Source organism: Narcine bancroftii, chromosome 5 (assembly GCF_036971445.1).
Source record: "Narcine bancroftii isolate sNarBan1 chromosome 5, sNarBan1.hap1, whole genome shotgun sequence".
NCBI classification, from domain to species: domain Eukaryota; kingdom Metazoa; phylum Chordata; class Chondrichthyes; order Torpediniformes; family Narcinidae; genus Narcine; species Narcine bancroftii.
Window position 1 is genome coordinate 234,163,713 of NC_091473.1, and position 20,190 is coordinate 234,183,902.

Sequence of the window (20,190 nt, forward strand, 5' to 3'; positions counted from 1 at the left end):
CATTTCTCAGCCCATACCTCCAGCCTTCCTAAATCACCTTTTAATTTACGGTAATCTCCTCACTGTCCACAACACCACCAATCTTTGTATCATCCGCAAACTTGCTTATACAATTCTCCACCCCTACTTCCAGATCGTTAATATATATAACAAACAATAGTGGACCCAGGACCGATCCCTGAGGATCACCAGCCTCCAATTGGACAAACAATTTTCTACCACTACTCTCTGACACCTCCCATCCAATCATTGCTGAATCCATTTCATTACCTCCTTATTTATACTTAATGCATCCACCTTTTTTCCCAACCTCCTGTGGGGAACTTTGTCAAAAGCTTTACTAAAGTCTAAATAGACAACATCCACAGCTTTCCCTTCATCAACCTTTTTTGTAACCCCCTCGAAAAACTCAATCAGGTTCGTCAAGCTTGATCTACCCCTGACAAACCCATGCTGATTATTCCCTATCAATCCCTGTACCTCCAAATATTTGTAAATACCATCCCTCAGAACACTTTCCATCAACTTACCCACCACAGACGTCAGACTCACGGGCCTATAATTCCCAGGTTTACATTTGGACCCTTTCTTAAACAGCGGAACCACATGTGCCACCCTCCAATCCTTTGGCACTATCCCCGTGACCAGTGACTTCCTAAATATCTCTGTTAATGGCCCCACTATCTGTCCACAATCCTCCCTGAGTGTCCTTGGGAATATTTTGTCCGGTCCCGGAAATTTATCCACCTTTATCTTTTTCAACACAGCCATCACTACCTCCTCGGTTATCCTTATATGCTTCATGACCTCCCCACTATTTTTCTTTACTTAAACTGGTTCAATATTTTTTTTTCCCTAGTGAATACCGAGGCAAAGAAATCATTCAAAATTTCCCCCATTTCCTCTGACTTCTCACTCAGCCTACCCTCACTATCTACAAGGGATCCAATTTTATCCTTCACTAATCTTTTACTTTTAATGTACCTATAGAAATTCTTTGGATTTATTTTTACTCTGTCTGCCAAAGCCTCTTCGTGCGTTTTTTTGGTCTTTCTAATTCCTTTCTTAAGATTTCTTCTACACTCCTTGTAGTCCTCCTTCAAACTCTCAGCTCCCTGCTCTTTACACCTCTTGTACACCTCCCTTTTTCTCCTATCCAAATTTTCAATATTCCTCGAAAACTAAGCCTCCCTATGACTTCCAGCCTTTCCTTTGATCCTCACTGGGACATATCTACTCTGTACCCTCAAAATTTCTCTTTGAATATCCTCCTTTTTTCATTTACATCCTTACTTGAAAATATCCTGTCCCACTCAATACTCCCCAAATCCCTTCTTATTCCTTCGAAATTTGCTCCTCTCCAATCCAGAACCTCAACTTTAGGCCCCTCCTTGCTCTTCCCTAAAACTACCCGAAAACTAACAGAGTTATGATCACTAGACCCAATTTGTTCTCCAACATTAATGTCTGATACCTGACCTAGCTCATTCCCTAACAGGAGATCTAGTATTACACCGTCCCGAGTCGGTTCTTCTACTAATTGATTTAGAAAACAATTTTGAACACATTTAACGAACTCTAGCCCATCCAGTCCTCTAACTGTATGGGTATCCCAATCAATGTGAGGGAAGTTAAAATCTCCCATGATCACTACCTTATGATTCTCACACATATACGTTATCTCCCTGCAAGTTTGTTCTTCTAATTTTCTTGGCCCATTTGGTGATCTGTAATACACCCCTATTAGCACCCTCATGCCTCCTTCACCCCTCAATTCCACCCAAACAGCCTCACTGGACGATCCCTCCAGACCATCCTGCCACCTCACGGCAGTAATCTCGTCCTTAACAAGCAGAGCAACTCCTCCCCCTTTTTTACCCCCTGCTCTATCACATCTAAAACAAATGTATCCTGGAATATTAAGTTGCCAGTCCTGCCCCTCCTGTAGCCAGGTCTCACTAATTGCCACAATATCATGACCCCAAGTATCTGTCCATGCTCTAAGCTCATCTACCTTGTTCACTATGCTTCTTGCATTAAAATATATGCATTTCAGAGAATGACCCTCACCTATATTCTCTTGTCTACCTCTTACCCTAATCTTCATCCTACCTTTGTTATCGTTATTATTCCTATCTAGGTGGCCATGCTCCCTTGACACTGCACTCACACTCTGTTCCCCACCCCCCTGCCAAACTAGTTTAAACCTTCCCCCAAAGCTCGAGCAAATCTGCTTGCCAGCACATTGATCCCCCTCCAGTTCAAGTGGAGTCCGTCCCTTTTGTACAGGTCCGACCTTCCCCAGAAGAGATCCCAATGATCCAGAAATCTTATCCCTTGCCCCCTGCACCATCTCTTTAGCCACGCATTCATCCTCCACATCCTCTTATTTCTACCCTCACTAGCGCGTGGCACCGGCAGCAATCCAGAGATTACTACCTTTGAGGTCCTGTTTTTTTAACTTCCTACCTAATTCCACATAAACCTGTTTCAAGACCTCATCCCCACTTCTAACTAAGTCATTGGTCGCCACATGGACCACGATTTCTGGCTATTCTCCTTCCCCTTGCGGAATGCTATGAACTCGATCAGAGATATCCCTGACCCTGGCACCAGGGAGGCAACATACCAACCTGGATCCCCGATCTCATCCCACAAACCTTCTATCTGTCCCTCTGACTAATGAGTCCCCAACTACAAGAATCCTGTTCTTATCCCTCCTTCCCTTCTGAACCTCAGGGGCAGCCTCTGTGCCAGAGACCTGACCCCCACGACTCGTCCCTGGTAGGCTGTTCCCCCCAGCAGTTTCCAATGCCGAATACATGTTGCTGAGTGGCACTTCCACAGGGGTACTCTGCACTGGCACTCTCCCTCCTTTCCTCACAGTCACCCAATTCCCTGACTCCTGCCTTCTAGGGGTGACTGTCTCCCTGTAACTCTTCTCTATCACTGCCTCTGCTTCCCTTATGATCCTCAGTTCATCCAATTGCAGCTCAAGCTCCCTAACACGGTCACTCATTATATGCAATTGGATGCACCTTTTGCAGGTGTCGTCTTCAGAAACAGCTGTGCTGTCTCCGACTTCCCACATCCCACAACTGGAGCACTTAACTACCCCAACTGACTCCATTTCCTCCTTTCTTACTATAAATATGTTATTTCAAAGATACCTTTTCACACAAGGAGCTCCTTCTTAGCCCATGCTCTGGCCACTCCCTCCCTTTCTACTCCTTTTATTAGCCCTTACCAATTAACCCCAATTAACTCCTCTCAAACGACACCAGGCACTGACTCACTGCCTCCTCCAACCCCGAGTCCGACCTTTCTAAGAATGAGCCCCAGTGAGTCCAGCTATTTCTGCTACTCACCTCTCTAATGCTGTCTCCTGGCTCCTTCTCCTCTCACACAACACCAGGCGCTGACTCACTGCCTCCTCCGACCCAGAGTCCGATCTTTCTAAGACCGAGCCCCGGTAAGTCCAACTATTTCTGCTACTCACCGCTCTGATGCTGTCTCCTGGCTCCTCCTCCTCTCACACGACACCAGGCGTTGACTCACTGCCTCCTCCGACCCTAAGTCCGACCTTTCTAAATGCATCTTTTTGATGCATTTGCAAATGTACCCTGACACTGACCTTGTGTACTCATCAGTGCTTACTTGGCCATTGTTGTGGTAACTTCTCCGAAACAACTCCAGTCTATGGTCTTGAAGCTGTGGCCCCCCCCTCCCCCACTCCCTCCCCATCCCCCTGGCCTGATCTCTTTGTGAACTGACTTCATCTATTTTGCCAGAGGTCTGTATACTGGGGTTAGCAAGCAGTTCAGTATGTGGTCTGAGATTCCAAGCTGGGGGTGAATTGCAACCTTTTTTGCAACAAGGGATGTTGGTGTACACTCAATCTAGGTGTTCTCTCCACTGGTGGTGAGGTCTACATGCTGTTGAAAGCATGGTAGAAAAGCTTTCAGGTTGGTGTGGTTGAAGTCGACTACAATCATTCAACCATCAGGGTGGGACATCTGAACTTCACAGATGGCACCATAAAGCCCCTTCATTACAACACCCTTATTTGCTGAAGGCAGAATGTAAACTGCAGTAATCAGTGTGGTTGTGAATTCCCGGCTGGATGAAGAGTCTGCATTTCACCATCAGGTACTTTATCTTTGCTGAGCAGAAGGTCTTCACAACCGAGACATTTGTGCACCAGTTCTCACTGATTTAAATGCACAGACTCACTAATCAAGTCTTGCCAAAACCAGCAGTATCTCTGTCTGCCCTGAGGAAAATAAGACTATCTAGCTGGATAGCTAAGTCTGAAATGAAGTCCTGAAGCCACGTTTCTGTAATCACCAGAGCACAGCAGCCTTGCAATTCTCTCTGGTTCATATAGAATCTCAGGTAATCAATTTTCTTCTCTAGCGATTTTACATTTGTGAGTAAGATCATCAGGAGTGCAAGTCTGGGGGTTAATTTTTAGTCTAACTCTGATGCCGGCCCACTTTCTTCTATCTTCTCGCAAAGCCCTTCCACTAGCTCTCTTGCTTCAGTATGTTAAAACCTCTCAGTATCTTATCAGACTGATCCCTCTATTTCGAAATTCCATGCTATGTTTCTAATTTCCTTTCATTTTTAATATTTTAGAAAAATTGAGACATACAGCACAGAAACAGGCCCTTTTGGCCATGAGCCTGTGTCACCCAATTACACCCAAATAACCTACAATCCCTAGTATGTTTCAAAGACTGGGAGTTAACCAGAACACCCGGAGGAAACACACGCAAGCACAGGGAGAAAGTATAAACTCCCTACAGACAGCACCAGATTCGAATCCTGGTCATTGGTGCTGTAATAACGTTGCACTAACCACTGCACTTTTAATTCCGCTAAGTGTTTGACAATGATTAAACATGTAGGGAAGGGGGGTTTATTGTTGTACAGAGCCAGTGGCCACTGTAACCTTTTGTAACACCATTTAAAACAAAGCTGAGGAGGGGAAGAGATGGATGATATTTTAGGTTGAGATATGCATCAGGACCCAAAGCATTGACTATCTATTTCCCTCCACCAATGCTGCCTGACTTGTTGCATTTACCCTAGCAGTTTGATTTTTGCTACAAGTTTTATGTATTTTGTTGCCATACAGCAATGAAAAAAAAATGAAATGTTATGCTTGTGCTATGTAAATAAGAACATAGTTAATTATGATCATTTTTGAAAGGGAACAAATGCACATTTTTGGAGTATGCCTTCAGAACTTTTGACAACAAATCACAATGACCATTTTTAAGGTTTTGATCGTATAGATGATTCTTTGCGATCATGTCTCCACTAGATTCTTCTCCACCAACACCTTTCAACCCAAGCCTCCTCCTCGCCCATTCTGACCTTTTCTTGAGGCCCTTGCTATTTTCCCAGCCCCTACCTGACCCACATCCCATCTATGTCCACTCACCACACATCTCTTCTTCAATCATTCCCTTATGATCTTTAGCCCCACCTCACAACTTTCCACATTGTCTCTTTACTCCACATTCTCTTCCCGAATGCGCCTCATAGCATGATGAGGTATTGTGTAAGTCAGGCCAACCATGCCATGCAAATACACATGAAAGGCTTGGAATAACTGATACTAAGCTTTAGGCATCTTAATAAACCAGATTTCACAACCAGCCACCAATAATCATATGAAAACATACACTAATATATGTATGTAGTTCTAACTTATTTTCTTCATTGTTCCAATTGAGGCCATGTTTGAATAGATCCTGGGATTGAAAAATAATCAATAATGCAAAATTACTGTGTGCTTTCTCTAGTTCCTCAGTGAAGATATGATTAAAACAAGTTAAGGATGGCGCATTAAGGAGTAAATTGAAACATGATCATTACATTTACTCTCTGGTCCAAAAGATTAGATTTTTTACACTTTCATTCCTTCACAATTTAATTAGGTATTGAATTAATGCCTCTTCCATGAAGTAATGGCTCTTCCAATTTTTATTTCAATTTCTGTACATTGTTTGATTCTAATAATTGATATAATTCACACGTTTTGATTTTAATAATGTGTTCAGTGGGATTCTTCAAGCTGAGTCGTGAAAGACTTGTTTTTTTTTAATCTTCTCACAGACGTCACATTGATTGTGCCATACTGGATCAAACAGGCAACTGAACGTGCTTCTGTTTAAAAGCATGAAGCTTTTCTAAGGCAGCTTTTAGCAAGATAAGCAAGGAATGACGCTGCTGCAAAACAATGCAGTGCATGACATGTTCATGACAATAAATTCTGATTTGGACTTCGAGTTCCTTCATTGCTGACTGCAGAGTCAGGGTTGATGGTAAATCACACTTCACAATTACATTTAAAGACAATGGATGGGATCTTGTATTTATAAAGGAGTTTGTCCAGGAAACTTTGGTCTGACGACTTACTGCTTGCATTATTTGATAGGTACAGTAACGACATGAGATTTATTTTGATTTAAATTGATGCCCACTTCAAACAAAATTGCCATTGGTCAATTTCTTCTCCTGGGTCATGGGAACTGAAGATAATTGCAGTTCTTCTGACCTCTTTTATTGGCTGAGGTGAAGTCATTAAATCTAGTTGAGGGGTTAAATAGAAAAAAAAATTATTCAACTGCTTCACTGGAAGTATTTCAAAGATGTCATCCTTACACCAAAATTATTGTGAAACACTGCAATTAGTTATCAAAAAAGTACATTTATAAAAACATACTCTCTGGCACAATCTGTTGTTAAAAAAAAATATTTCATCATGATAAAATGTGATGATACAACTGCAGGGGGCGATCTCTGTACCTGCAGGAAGATCACCTAAGGGGCTGACTCTACCTGGCTGGCTGTAAATCAGCCAACCCGAATATAGACCTGAGCAGACCACACGGGGAGCCACCAAGGCATGAACTGGTGTTCAGACTTTTACTGGAATAAAGTCTGTTGTACAGTCTTTCGAGTTTTGTGCTTGCTCGCTGCTACCTCAACATACCACATAAATATAGAATCAATAGTTGCCACATCGGACTCTTTGAAGATGTAGTTTTGTATTTTGTTTTGTGACTTGTTTCAATGGTCTCCCCAAGGTATAAATATAAAAGTGAAATCCTGTCAACAATGTAAATTAGAATTTAAAGTCCAAATGCAGGAAATACTTAGAAAGTTGGGAAATATCCGTGGAATGAGAAATAGAGTTGACATTTCAGGTCAGAGATCTTATATGAAAAGAGTCATTGATAAAATATCATTAACCTGAAATATTTATTCTGTTTCTCGTTCACAGATTTACTCAACATTTCCAGCACTTTCTGTATAACTGCAGATGAATGTTCCTTGAGTTGTTAAAAGTGGATTGAGTTGGATCCTGAAGAACAATATTTCTAGTTTTATTCTTTTCAGCGTTTCTTGTCAACATCATTACTTGGCGGAGAGCAAAGTTAGGCATTGCCTGTTATAAATCTTGAAAAATGTAATTAACAATGAGTGTCAAAGGCACAGAACATCCTGTGCCTCAACAGTCAATGAATGTTCATTACGAGCACTTGGCAGACAATATGTTTGTCATCTTGTGCTAATTTCTTTGGATTAATAATTCATACATCAACATATCCATGTCGTTTACATGAATGAACATTTTCATTAAGCCTATTGATAATGATATAAAATATTTTTTTAAATGTGAGACCTTCACTTAATAATAAGGGTTAAACATCATTATTCTCTTGGGTTCTTTAATTAAACTATTTTTTTCCTAACTATTCTGGTGGTTACGTGCGAAAAGAAACACAATTCTATAGAACTTTTTCAGTAATGCCATTGCGATTGGGAGGTTTCAAATCATTAATGACTTAGAAACTAATTTACCTTGGCCTTTGACCAATGTGTATCACGGTTAGTATAGTGGTTAGTGTAACACTATTACAGCACTAGCGATCAGGGTTCGAATCCGGCACTGCCAAGAAGGAGTTTGTGTATTCTCCTTGTGTCTGTGTGCATTTTCTCCAAGGGTTTCCTTCCACCTTTCAAATCATACGGGGTTTGTAGTTTGGGCAGCACAGGGTTGTGGGCTGGATGGGCCTATTCCATAATTTAATAGAAAAAAACTTGGAAAAGACAAAAGGCAGATCATGCAGCGTGCGTGGAAAGCAACAGTCGACGTTTCAGACCTGAATCCTTCTTCAAGAGTGCCAAAAGTCAAGTAGATGCCTGAATAAGAAGGTGGGCAGGGGAAGGGGAAGAGGGAGGAGCACAGGCTGGAAGGTGATAGGTGAATATAGGTGGGAGGGGGAAGGAGCTGATAGATGATGGAGGAGAGGGCTGAGAAGAGAGCTCTTTTAAAGGAGTAGTAAGGAAAGGGGATAGGGAGCTCGAAGAAAGGAATCAGAGTGGTGAGGGAAAGAGAAAGACCTCGGAGAGGACAATTATGGAAATTCAGTGTCATCTCGTTGGAGACTGGCGGAACAGAATATAAGGTGTTTTCCCTCCAACTTGCGAGTGGCTTCAACATGGCAGTACATGAGGCCAGAGGCAGATGGCAATGGAGTTGGTGAAGTTGTTCAATGAAGCAATCCCCCAATCTGCAATGCAGAGGAAGCATATTGGGAGAAGAAATTGGAGGTTGGAAGTTGCTACACTATTCTTTCAAATGAGATGATCAATGAAGGATGATGTAATCTTCAGTTACATTAATAGGTGTCTTGCAATATTTTATTTAGAAATGTCAGAATGGTAAAGTGTGGAACCATCAGTGCAATATCCAACACTTAATTCCATTCTACGTTACTGTAGTCCCACAAAACACACACCTAAGCTTTTGGATCCACATAGGCTGAGGTGCTAGAAGCAAATGATACTTGCTCCAATTCAAAGCAATTCATTGAAAACCACCCAGGTGAAGAAAAAGTCAAATTCAAAAGATGCAAAGACTATAACGCTGCCGCAAAGCACCACCAAATTTCATGACTTGTTCATGACAATAAATCTAGATTCTAATTCTAATTCTGAGAAGAGCTCGCCAGTCGACCTGAGAGGCAGAAGGACTATAAGATAAGGCAAGCATTATATCCTGTATTGTTCAATCATTATTTGGGAGTTGGTAAATAATGCAACAAACATAAAATTTGTTTTTTTTTAAACTTTATTTAAAATTTTATGACATGAATAAAATAAAAATTACATTTAAAGAAATAATAAAAAATAAGATAATAAAAATTAGAATACTACATCATTAAACTACACAAATTAACCCCCCCAATAATTATAACACAACATTAATCATCCAATTTAAAATTAGTCCAACCCTCCCCCCCAAAATAAAGAGTGAATTAATTAACAATGCTGTAAATAAAATAGAAAAAACCCCACTTACAAAAAAAGGATAAAACTTAACAACAAAAAAAATTACTAACAACAAAAAAAATCAATACTAAAATAATACCCTTAAACATATATTTAAATCAAACATGATACATGTATTTAACAAATGAAATCCACTTTAAAACTAAGCTCAAATATTAAAATCATATATCAACCACATATCTGTTATACAAAAAATCATAATTAATAATACATAAATACAGAATTTCCATTAATACCAAGTTTCCTTTATAATTCATCGAGAGAACAAAAACATCCCTTAGAAAAACAATCAGATAAACTTTTTATTCCCTTCCCTTTATATATTCCCTTATATAAAAAAAAGAAAAAAAAAGTCTAAACTCTTATAAAATTCTCCATATTCTTCATTTATAACATCTTCAAAATTCTCTATCGAGTTAACTTAATTTTATTAAACTCTTCTCCCTCAATGTATTTGTACTTGGTTTTCTTCTTTTTCTTCTTATAACCTTTCCCCTCATCTTCCTCTTCATCTAATTCAACATGCTCAACTTTTGACTTATTATCTTCTGTGATATCATCCTCTTAAAAAAGAGAGAAAAAAGAGAAACCCCCCCCCCAAAAAAAGAGAAAAAAAAAAGGAGAGAAAAAAAACCTCCTAATTCCCTCTCAATTACAATCAGAAAACAAAAAGAGCTTTGGGCGGTTTAAACAGGAGGAGGTAGTCGTGACCTCTGACCTGTTTATTTCTTCTTCTATTTATTTATTTATTTATTAATTTTTAAAAAAATAAAATTTGGTTTGAGTTTAGGTTTATTTACCATCTGATTGTAGAAGTACAACTTTAATGAAATAGTGTTCTCGATCCTCAGTGCAACATACTGTAAACACACATACAGGCATAACACGCGTACAGACAAACAATACATATGCACAGAATTTATGTACAAATATTAAAATAAGTAAGATTATCAATAAATAGTTGAGTCATGGAGGGTTTATACGATCAGGTCATCAGTTGTTCAGCAGTCTCACTGCCCGTGGGAAGAAACTGTTTCTCACTCTGGTGGTTTTGACTGATATTCCTGTATCTCTTTCCTAATGGGAGTAGCTGAAAGATGTTCTGTGCGGGGTTGTAGGGGTCTTCACTGATTTTGCGCGCCCTCTTCAGACATCGACCAATCCATTGATGGGGGGAGGGGGGAGGAGGGGGAGAGGGAGAATGTTAATGCTCTGAATGAGCATAACGTGGAGTTAAAGTAACTTTTGACCAGCAATCGTGAATTTTCAATGAAAGCAAGGTAATGTATAGAGTAGATGAGATCTAACAGATGGATTGAAAGTTTTATAACTGAAACGTGCAACATCAAAGATGACTTGAAAGTCTCATAGGCATTAATATACATGGATTACCAGGGTTCAGTTCTTTTTATCTGTACAGAGTCTCCAAAAGAGCAGGAGCTGTGATTACTTTCTCAATACCAATCCTGGATTTAGATCAGAGAATTAGTGCAACTTTCTTTTCAAGTTTGTTTATTTATCATTTAATTATAATGGTACAACCCGACAAATAGCGCTCTCTGGTTCACAGTGCCAACACACATGCAGACATAATGCACATGTAGACAAGGCAGTACATATATAAATATATTTAAAACAAATATGATTGATAAATAATGGAGTCTTGGAGAGTTGTTTCAGCAGTTCTCAGTCATTCAGAATTCTCACTGCCCATGGGAAGAAATTGTTCCTCATCCTGGCTCTAATACTTCTGTATCACTTTTCTGATGGGGTGGTAAGTTTCCTCACTGATTTTATGAGCCCTCTTGAAACAATGATCCTGATAAATCCTATCTATGGTTGGGCGAGGGGGGAGGGAGATCCCTATGATCCTCTCTGCTGCTTTTATCATCCTGTGCATTGACCTCTGATCTGATGCTCTACAGCAACCTTACCACACTGTGATGTAGCTGGCCAGGTCGCTCTCGATAGAGCTCCTGTAGAAAGTTGATATAATGGTAGCCTTGCCCGCCTCAGCCTTCTAATTTCTGACTTCTTTTGCATCATTGGGTTAGTTTTAATATCTATTAAACAATATATATAATGTCTATCTACAGCACCTAATAGCCTGAATACACCTGGGATTGTCTGATCTCGGAAACTAAGCAGGCACAGGACTGGTCAGTACTTGGAGGAGACAATGCAAGGAAACACCAGGTGCTGTAGGTTTCTGTGAGGGACACTAGACAAAATGATGCTCTCTGTCTGCCTTATGGTGGACAAAAGTTAAAGAATTTCATGTATGTTACATATTAAATGTACTATTTCGTGCCAAAAATGAAATCTTTACCTTTACCTTATTTTTGTTTTGATTGCACTACTGCCAAAAGTTGTCAACCCTGACTAATAATGACTGTAACAGATTTCGAAGAGCTGAAGTTTTTTGATTTTCATTTTATTGTATTGGGCCAAACAATTTCAGGCACAAGGATGGTAGAAAAATAGAGGGTTACGGTGTAGGGAGGGTTTAGTACTTTTCTTTAAGGCATATATGGATTGACATAGCATGGAGGGCTGAAGGGCCTGTACTGTGCTGTAGGGCTTTATGTTCTATGTTATTATGGGAGACATCAACTTCCCAAATATTGACTGGCACCTCTGACTGCAAGGGATAGATGGGATAGAATTTGTCAGGTGTTTCCAAGAAGGATTCCTGACACAGTATGTGGACCAGCTGACTAAAGGAGAGGTCATACTGGATTTAGTACTGGGTAATGAACCTGATCAAATGACAGACCTCTCGTTGGGGGAGCATTTCCCTGCTAGTGACCACAACTCAATGATCTTTTGCATCGACAAGGATAGGAGTAGATATAATGGTAAAAAAATTTAATTGAGGAAGGGCTAATCATGATGGGATTAAGCAGGAAATGGGAAAGTAAATTGGAAGCAGAAGGTCTCAGGGAAATGCATAGAAGTAATGCATAGGAGGTTGTTTAGGGTCCAGATGGATAGGCTTGTTCCACTGAGACAGGAAAAAGATGGTAGGAAAAGGGAACCATGCACACAAAACTCAAAACGGTCAACCAGTTTACCTATCTCGGCTGCACCATTTCATCAGATGCGAGGATTGACAATGAGATAGACAACAGACTCGCCAAGGCAAATAGTGCCTTTGGAAGACTACACAAAAGAGTCTGGAAAAACAACCAACTGAAAAACCTCACAAAGATAAGCGTATACAGAGCCGTTGTCATACCCACACTCCTGTTCGGCTCCGAATCATGGGTCCTCTACCGGCATCACCTACGGCTCCTAGAACGCTTCCCCCAGCGTTGTCTCTGCTCCATCCTCAACATCCATTGGAGTGCTTTCATCCCTAACGTCGAAGTACTCGAGATGGCAGAGGTCAACAGCATCGAGTCCACGCTGCTGAAGATCCAGCTGCGCTGGATGGGTCACGTCTCCAGAATGGAGGACCATCACCTTCCCAAGATCGTGTTATATGGCGAGCTCTCCACTGGCCACCGTGGCAGAGGTGCACCAAAGAAAAGGTACAAGGACTGCCTAAAGACATCTCTTGGTGCCTGCCACATTGACCACCGCCAGTGGGCTGATATCGCCTCAAACCGTGCATCTTGGCGCCTCACAGTTTGGCGGGCAGCAACCTCCTTTGAAGAAGACCGCAGAGCCCACCTCACTGACAAAAGGCAAAGGAGGAAAAACCCAACACCCAACCCCAACCAACCAATTTTCCCCTGCAGCCGCTGCAACCGTGTCTGCCTGTCCCGCATCGGACTTGTCAGCCACAAACGAGCCTGCAGCTGACGTGGACTTTTACCCCCTCCATAAATCTTCGTCCGCGAAGCCAAGCCAAAGAAAGATAAGAGAAAGAAGGAAGCATATATAAAGTATAGGAAGCAAAAATAAAAAGGCAGGGTTCATAATAATTATATGGTAACAAGGAAGGAACTTAAGAAATGTTTAAGAAGAGGGCATATGAAGACCTTGGCATGTAGGATTAAGAAAAACCTCAAGGCATTCTCTGCATACATGACGAACCGAAGGATGACTAAAGTGAAAGCAGGGCCTCTTAAAAATAAGGGAGACAACATTTGCCTGGAGGCTGAGGAGGGAGGGGAGGCCCTAATTAAATACTTTGCTTCAGTGTTCACTGGAGAGAGGGATCTTGGTCAATGTGAGATCAGTAGAACAATCTTATGTGCTGGAGTATATTGAGGTTAAGAATAAGGAAGTGCTTGATTTTCTTAAAAACATTAGGATTGATATTTCTGGGACCAGAGGAGAGATACCGTGGGTTTTGAAAGGAAGTGAAGGAAGAGATTACTGGTGTAATGTTAATGATTTTTGATTCATTCCTGGCCACAGGGGAGATACTGGAGGATTGGAGAGTGGCAAATGTATTCCCCTTGTTTAAAAATAGGGAGAATTCTGGAATCATAGACCAGTGGGTCTTATGTCAGTTGTGGGCAAACTATTGGAGAGGATTCTTAGGAACAGGATATATTTGCATTTAGGGATATATTTAGTCTTCTTACCCATTCTAGATCCTTTCTCAATTCTTAAAAATTATCCTTTCTCCTGTGTTGAAAATCAGACTTTTAAACTGATGCTCAGAAGTAATTATGAAGAAGTTGAGAGACTGAGTGATCAGAATGCAGAAAACTCACTAATCTTTGCCGAGTTGCTTCCAGATAAATGTCATTTCATATGTATGATTATCACAACTCCCCTCTTCCTTGCGTAGAATAAATGAAATGTATGACTTCCATGAGGCTTCCAAAATACAGGCACAAATACTTTGGTTATGGCGAGGTTCAATAACTTCCCTGACATGAATTATCTTTTTTAATTTATTTTTTAATTATTTTTATTTTATTATTATTTTTTTCATTTTTTTTTTGCTGGTGGCTTGTGATTGCCAGTTGCTTGAATCTGGATAATGGGGATTTTACTGTATATATCACAAAAACAGGTGACTCAACACCAACCCCTCTGGTACATCACTAGTAATGAGTAGAATAATGCCCTTTCATCGAGGGGCAGAAAATTTATATTTAATGGCAAGATTCTTAAAAGCATCGATGTGCATAGAGATCTGGACATCCAAGTTCATAGCTCCTTGAAAGTAGCCTTGCAAGTAGATAGGGTGGCAAAAAAAAAGGGCATGGTATGCTTGAAAGCATTGAACAGGGCACTGTGTACAAAAATAAGGATATGCTGCAGATAAACCATGCTTAGGCTGCATTTGTAATGCTCTGGGCAATTCTGGTCGCCCCATTATAGGAAGGATATGAAGACTTTTCAAAAGGTTGCAGGAGGTTTACCAGGATGTTGCCTGGTTAAGAGAGTATGAGCTGTGGAAATACTGCACAGGTATACCCCTACTTAAGTTAGGGTTCTATTCCAGTACTCGCATAAATTGAAATTATCATAAGTTGAAACAATAGCACCCTCTACCGTTTTTTTAAAATTTAAATTTAATTTAAATGCTGAAAACCTTTATTATAACACAAATTAAACCGAACAAAAGCTGCATATCTTGAAACAAAAGTACCTGATTCTGACCATCATATCTTTGAAATATCATGTCATATGTTGGGGTTGATCTGTAGGTTGGACAAATTTGGATTGTTTTCTCTGGAACATGGAAGACTGAGGGAAGACCTGATAGAGGTTTATATAATCATGAGAGATATTGATAGGGTGGACAGCCAGAATCTTTTTCCAGGGTAAAAGCATCATCTGATCATCTGACTGATTTTGGAGAAAAATATTTTCAGAATTCTGTTTCTATTTGTTTCCTGATTTCCCCCTCAAGTAGCTTTGTTTTAACTTTGCTCTGTGATATAAAAACAGTTTTGTTTTATGATCTGATGAAGTTACTGGCATGAAATAGTGACATTTGTTAAGTTGACACATTTGGATGATACCTCTCCGATGCTTGGAACTTAAGCACTAGGTTTTTTTTGAAAATAATATTACCAAGAAAACTTTGAAATGCCTCGGTTGTTTGAATTGAATGTGGTTGTCACAGCAGGGATCAATTTATCTACTGCATAAGGATAGACCAAAGATGTATGAAGAAGGGAAGAATTTGAAAAAATGTATTCCTGGTTCTGTTAAAAATGAGTATGTTGTGCAATTTGAAATAATTATCGATATGCACAGTGCTTGAAAGAAACATTGGAATATTCTGCTCTTCTCTGAAGCTGTTTAAGAAAGCTGCTATTTTATTTAAGAGTCTGGACATGAGAATTCACAAATATGCACCTGATCGTTACATTGTGAAATCCAGTCTGGCCAAAAGATATATAGAATCATAAAAAATGATGGGCTGAAGTGAGTTTGAAGGAATAGGGTTAAGCAAAGAGGTTACCTTCCAAAACTGTAAAATAACAGTGCATCAATAAAAGAAGTGCTTGTTGCTAAGTAATTGCATGTCTTTGTAAGTTATCATGGAGCAGAGCTGACAGCCATCAAAATTCTATTCTTTCTAGGACTCAGTAAATCACACTTAGCAATTTATGTTGCCAGAAGAGTAGTTCAGGTGTCTTTCTGAGTGGGGAGCAGTTGAGGTGGCAGAACTTCTGCCAGCACGTAGAATTGTGAAGTAAAATTTATTGCCCAATTACAACCCAAACAAAACAGTGTTCTCCGGTCCTTGGTACAAGACGTGCAGACACACAACCAGACATAATGCACATATAAATAAACAATATATATCTGCAGGAAAAGTATGCATCATATAAATAAATGAATAAATATTGTTTTGTAAATATGATGGTTAGTGTGAGCAGTTCCTTTGGTGTACAACATTCTCCCTGAGCATGGGAAGAATCTGTCCCTCAGCCTGTTGGTGGTGTCTCTGATGCTCCTATGTCTCTTCCTCGACAGGAGCAGATGAAAGATGCTATGTGTGTGTTAAGGTGATTCGTCACCACAGAGCTATGTCTGTGTGCCAAGTTTGAGAAAAATGGACCATTGGACATCTCTCACACATATGGTCCACTCCCATACTGCACTGTTATTGACTATTGAAATACAATTTGGTGCCCCTCATTCCATTATCAAGGACCCACACCAACTCAGGCCATACTCTCTTCTCCACTGCTACTGTCATGAAGGAGGTGCAGAACCCTAAAGATGAACACCCAGTGGTACAAAGACAACTTCTTCCCCTCCACCATTGACAATGAACCCCATACATGACCGCACTTTTTCTCTTTTGTTGGACTAATTTATTTATTTTTAAATAGTGTACAGTATTAATGGAAAAGAAATATATAGCAATTTTTACACCTGTAATGCACAGTCTTCTGGCTATCCATCCTCTAGGATGATGATAGTTCCTTTCAGCCAGTTTGTGGACCTGATGCCCCTCCTCAGAAAAGAACAGTTGGTGCATGAATGGATTTAGGTGAGTAGGGGTTGCACAGGTCCAGGCCCACCTTCTCGACATTCCCTCCAGGATCCATCAGCAGGATGAGGTCCAAGACGATTGGGGGAAGTTCTGTTACAGTGAATGGTCAGACCAACCTTTGATGCAAGGGATGCCCTCTCCGCGCTTCACGGCACATGCCCATTGACCCTAAGAGAGGTCTTGATTTTCATCTGGAGGATGTCTAGTCACTGTCCAGACCAGGCAAACCTGGTGAGGTAGCCAGTTTAGTCGCTGACCACCTGAACATGCATCAAGTACTATTGAATTACATTGGTACCAGTAGCACTCAGACGAGTGACCTGACTTGAAATACACAGTACTGCTGCCACAAAACAACAAATTTTGTGACACATGTTCATGACAATAAACCTGATTCTGATTCTAACTGTTTCAGGCAGGTCAGGAACAGTGGTCCTCTCTCAATGCATGCAAAGTAAAAGAAGAGAAAAAAATTGCAAATGTTGGAAATCTGAAATACAACAGAAAATGCCAAGGGTACTCAGTAATCAACCAGCCTTTCAGCTCAAAGCTCTTTCATCAAGACCACATGCCTTAGATATGAATGATGTGCAAAAAAAAAATCCTGCTGAGACCAAATTACTGAGTGTCTTAAGGGGCACTATTGTTATAATTCTGGTTTTAGTCATTCTAACGTTCCGATTGTATTGGTAGTTGACATCCTTCCTTTCGAAAGTGAAATGTTGTCTTTTATCCATTATTGCTGCCAAAACTGCACCATGAAGTAACTTCTTGCATTAAATACAAATAAGGGCACATGAATGCATATTTAGCCTGAAACGTCAGCTGTGACTGATTCAGCTGGAAAGACATATCCTCAGCTAAGTTGTCAAGAAAGACTTTCATTAATTGTTTTTCAACACATTCAAGCAGGAGATAAAGAACAGCCTCCTCCCTTTGGAGGGAGATGGCATAGTTTCAGTCATACAGCTGGCACAGCACAGATGCTACTCTCACCACATTTTCAAGCTGAGAATGAAAGGGATAAAAATCTATGAGGCCACGGAAAGAAGGCAGGCAATGCCAGTCACCTCAGTAGCTCAAATTTTGACTGGTCTAGATGCAATGGATGGAATGATCCAATTCTATGCCACAAATATTTTTATGAAACTGTATCATGATTCCTGCTTGTATTCTAATACAACACATTTAATTTTATTTACAACATTGATTTATTGGAATTCATATCCAAAGCTCAATGAGGAAATACAATAAGGAAGAAAAGGGGAATAAATTAGTTGATCAATACATCGTTAAATATCTTGAGAACAGATGTCTGTACATTTTCTTATACTGTATTATGCTCTTCTGTAACACTGCATGATTGTTTTGAGTGAATTAGTTCCTTTATTGAGATAATGCACAAGCTAATAACTTGCAGGAAGAAATGTGCTTACATGGATGTGGGACGGCATGTTAATTCTTCTCTCTCTCAAAATTCCAGGGACTCGGTTTCTTTCCTGACCTTTTGTGCTGTGTTTGCAGAGTTTGCATCTTCTCTTTATGACCCGTTGGGTTCCCCTTGCGTATTTTGGTTTTTCTTTTGCAGCCCCAAATACGTGCAGGTGGATTAAATGGATTCTGAGCGTAGGTTGATGGTAAAAAAGAATTGAAGAGTTGTTAGACTTTTCCTGCAATCCCTGAGGCGAATATACTTGATACATTTTTTGAACTACAACCTCCATACAAAGGCTTAATATCTCTTATCTATGACAAAGTGGTTAATTTAAGACAAGCCTCACTAGTTAAAATCAAGAATGCCTGGGAGCAGGATTTGAACCTTTTTTTCTCCAATGAGGTTTGGGATTCATTTTTAATTTGATTAGCACGACTTCCTTTTGTGCAAAGCATCGTTTGTTGCAATTCCACAGAATACATCTGTCTAAAGTTAAACTGTCACATTTTTATTCAGCTATGAATACTTTATGTGACAACTGCAACATAGGTAATGCCTCTTAAGTTCATATGTTCTGGACCTGCCGTAGCTTAGAAAAATTTTGGAAGGATGTTTCACAAACACAATTAGTGATGTTAAATTTAAAATTGAAACCTTGCCCTTTATTTGCCCTTTTTGGAATATCTCAAGAGGACGTTGTATTACTGACTTCCATTCAGAGCTAAATTTTGTCTTTTACTTCATTAATAGCAATTTTGATGAAATGGAGAGATAATACCCCACCTACACATGCACAATAGCTGAACAATGTTATATCTTGTTTAAATTTAGAAAATAAATATATATGCTATTGAGGATTCAAATATTCACTTCCAAAGACATGGGGCTCATTTACATACTCATAATCATAAAATCTAATGTTGTTCTGGAAATTTGGCGCTGTGTCGTCCCTCTCCAAGAAGGTGCAACTTGATTCATACATGTCAATTTTCATCATAGCTTAGAGGAAGGGGTTTTGAATTTTATTTAACTTTTTTTTCCCCCTTTTGTTTTTCTTTGTTGTTCTTGCTTTATTTTATTAAGAATGTGCTCTGGATTATTTAATTATGATCATACTTATATATTTTTTATAATTCTGTTACACATTATATATTTGTACCATTCAACTGTTTATACTTTAAGTATCAATAAAATTATTTTTAAAAGTAAAGAAAGGATTTTTTAGGCATGTGTGAAAGAGAATGTGCTGAGAGGAATACAGGAAAATAAGGAGATGGTATGGGACTCATGGCATATATTGCTTGGCACCAGCTTTAATCTGATGGGCTGAATTACCTCCTTTTGTGTTTGTCATCATTATAAGAGATATTTTTGCAAATTAGCTCCAGATTTCTAAAAATTGCAGCTCTGGATGTAAAATATTTGTAGTTCTTTGATTTCAATAGGTGAGAAAAAAAAATCAAAATTCTAAATATGAATGACTATCAAACCTCTGAAGTATGACAAGCATCTAACATGGTTCCATAACTGAAATAGAAATGCTCTTCAGCCACTTAAACAACAAACTTTCTGGCAGTTGTTTTTGGATAATTATATATATATTTTTTCTTTCCTATGGACTAAATTTAACAAATGATAATAAAACAATGGTGCTTTGCCATAATCAAAGTTTGGATTCTCACAAAACTCATGATTAGTTTCATTATTTCTGCTTGTTTTTTGGTGTGTCTGTTTATTTGAGATGTTATAATTAGGATTCAATGAATTATTTTTAAGCTTGTTCATTGACATACATCATTTGATCCTTGATCCTAATGTGATACAATAACCGTTATACATTTTGCGAATCATGGCAATCATTTTTCATGATCTACAAAAATACTCTCCCAGATATAAAGAATCGTGCTTAACCTACACTGCACTGCTAACCTCTGCTTCATAATTCTGATGCAGGCAAGAT

The 20,190-nt window shown here is 39.5% G+C and overlaps 1 long non-coding RNA gene across 1 annotated transcript in view; it reads right to left on the reverse strand.

Annotated features, from left to right (window-relative positions):
* Positions 1-6,439: 6,439 nt before the first annotated feature.
* LOC138765052 (uncharacterized) overlaps positions 6,440-20,190 on the reverse strand; it is a 58,461-nt gene continuing 44,710 nt past the window's right edge. Inside the window, exons 2-3 of the long non-coding RNA XR_011358440.1 lie at positions 18,232-18,415; positions 6,440-6,600 (exon numbers count right to left, since the gene is read on the reverse strand). This is a non-coding gene — a long non-coding RNA (uncharacterized lncRNA). The remainder of the gene's footprint in view (positions 6,601-18,231; positions 18,416-20,190) is intronic.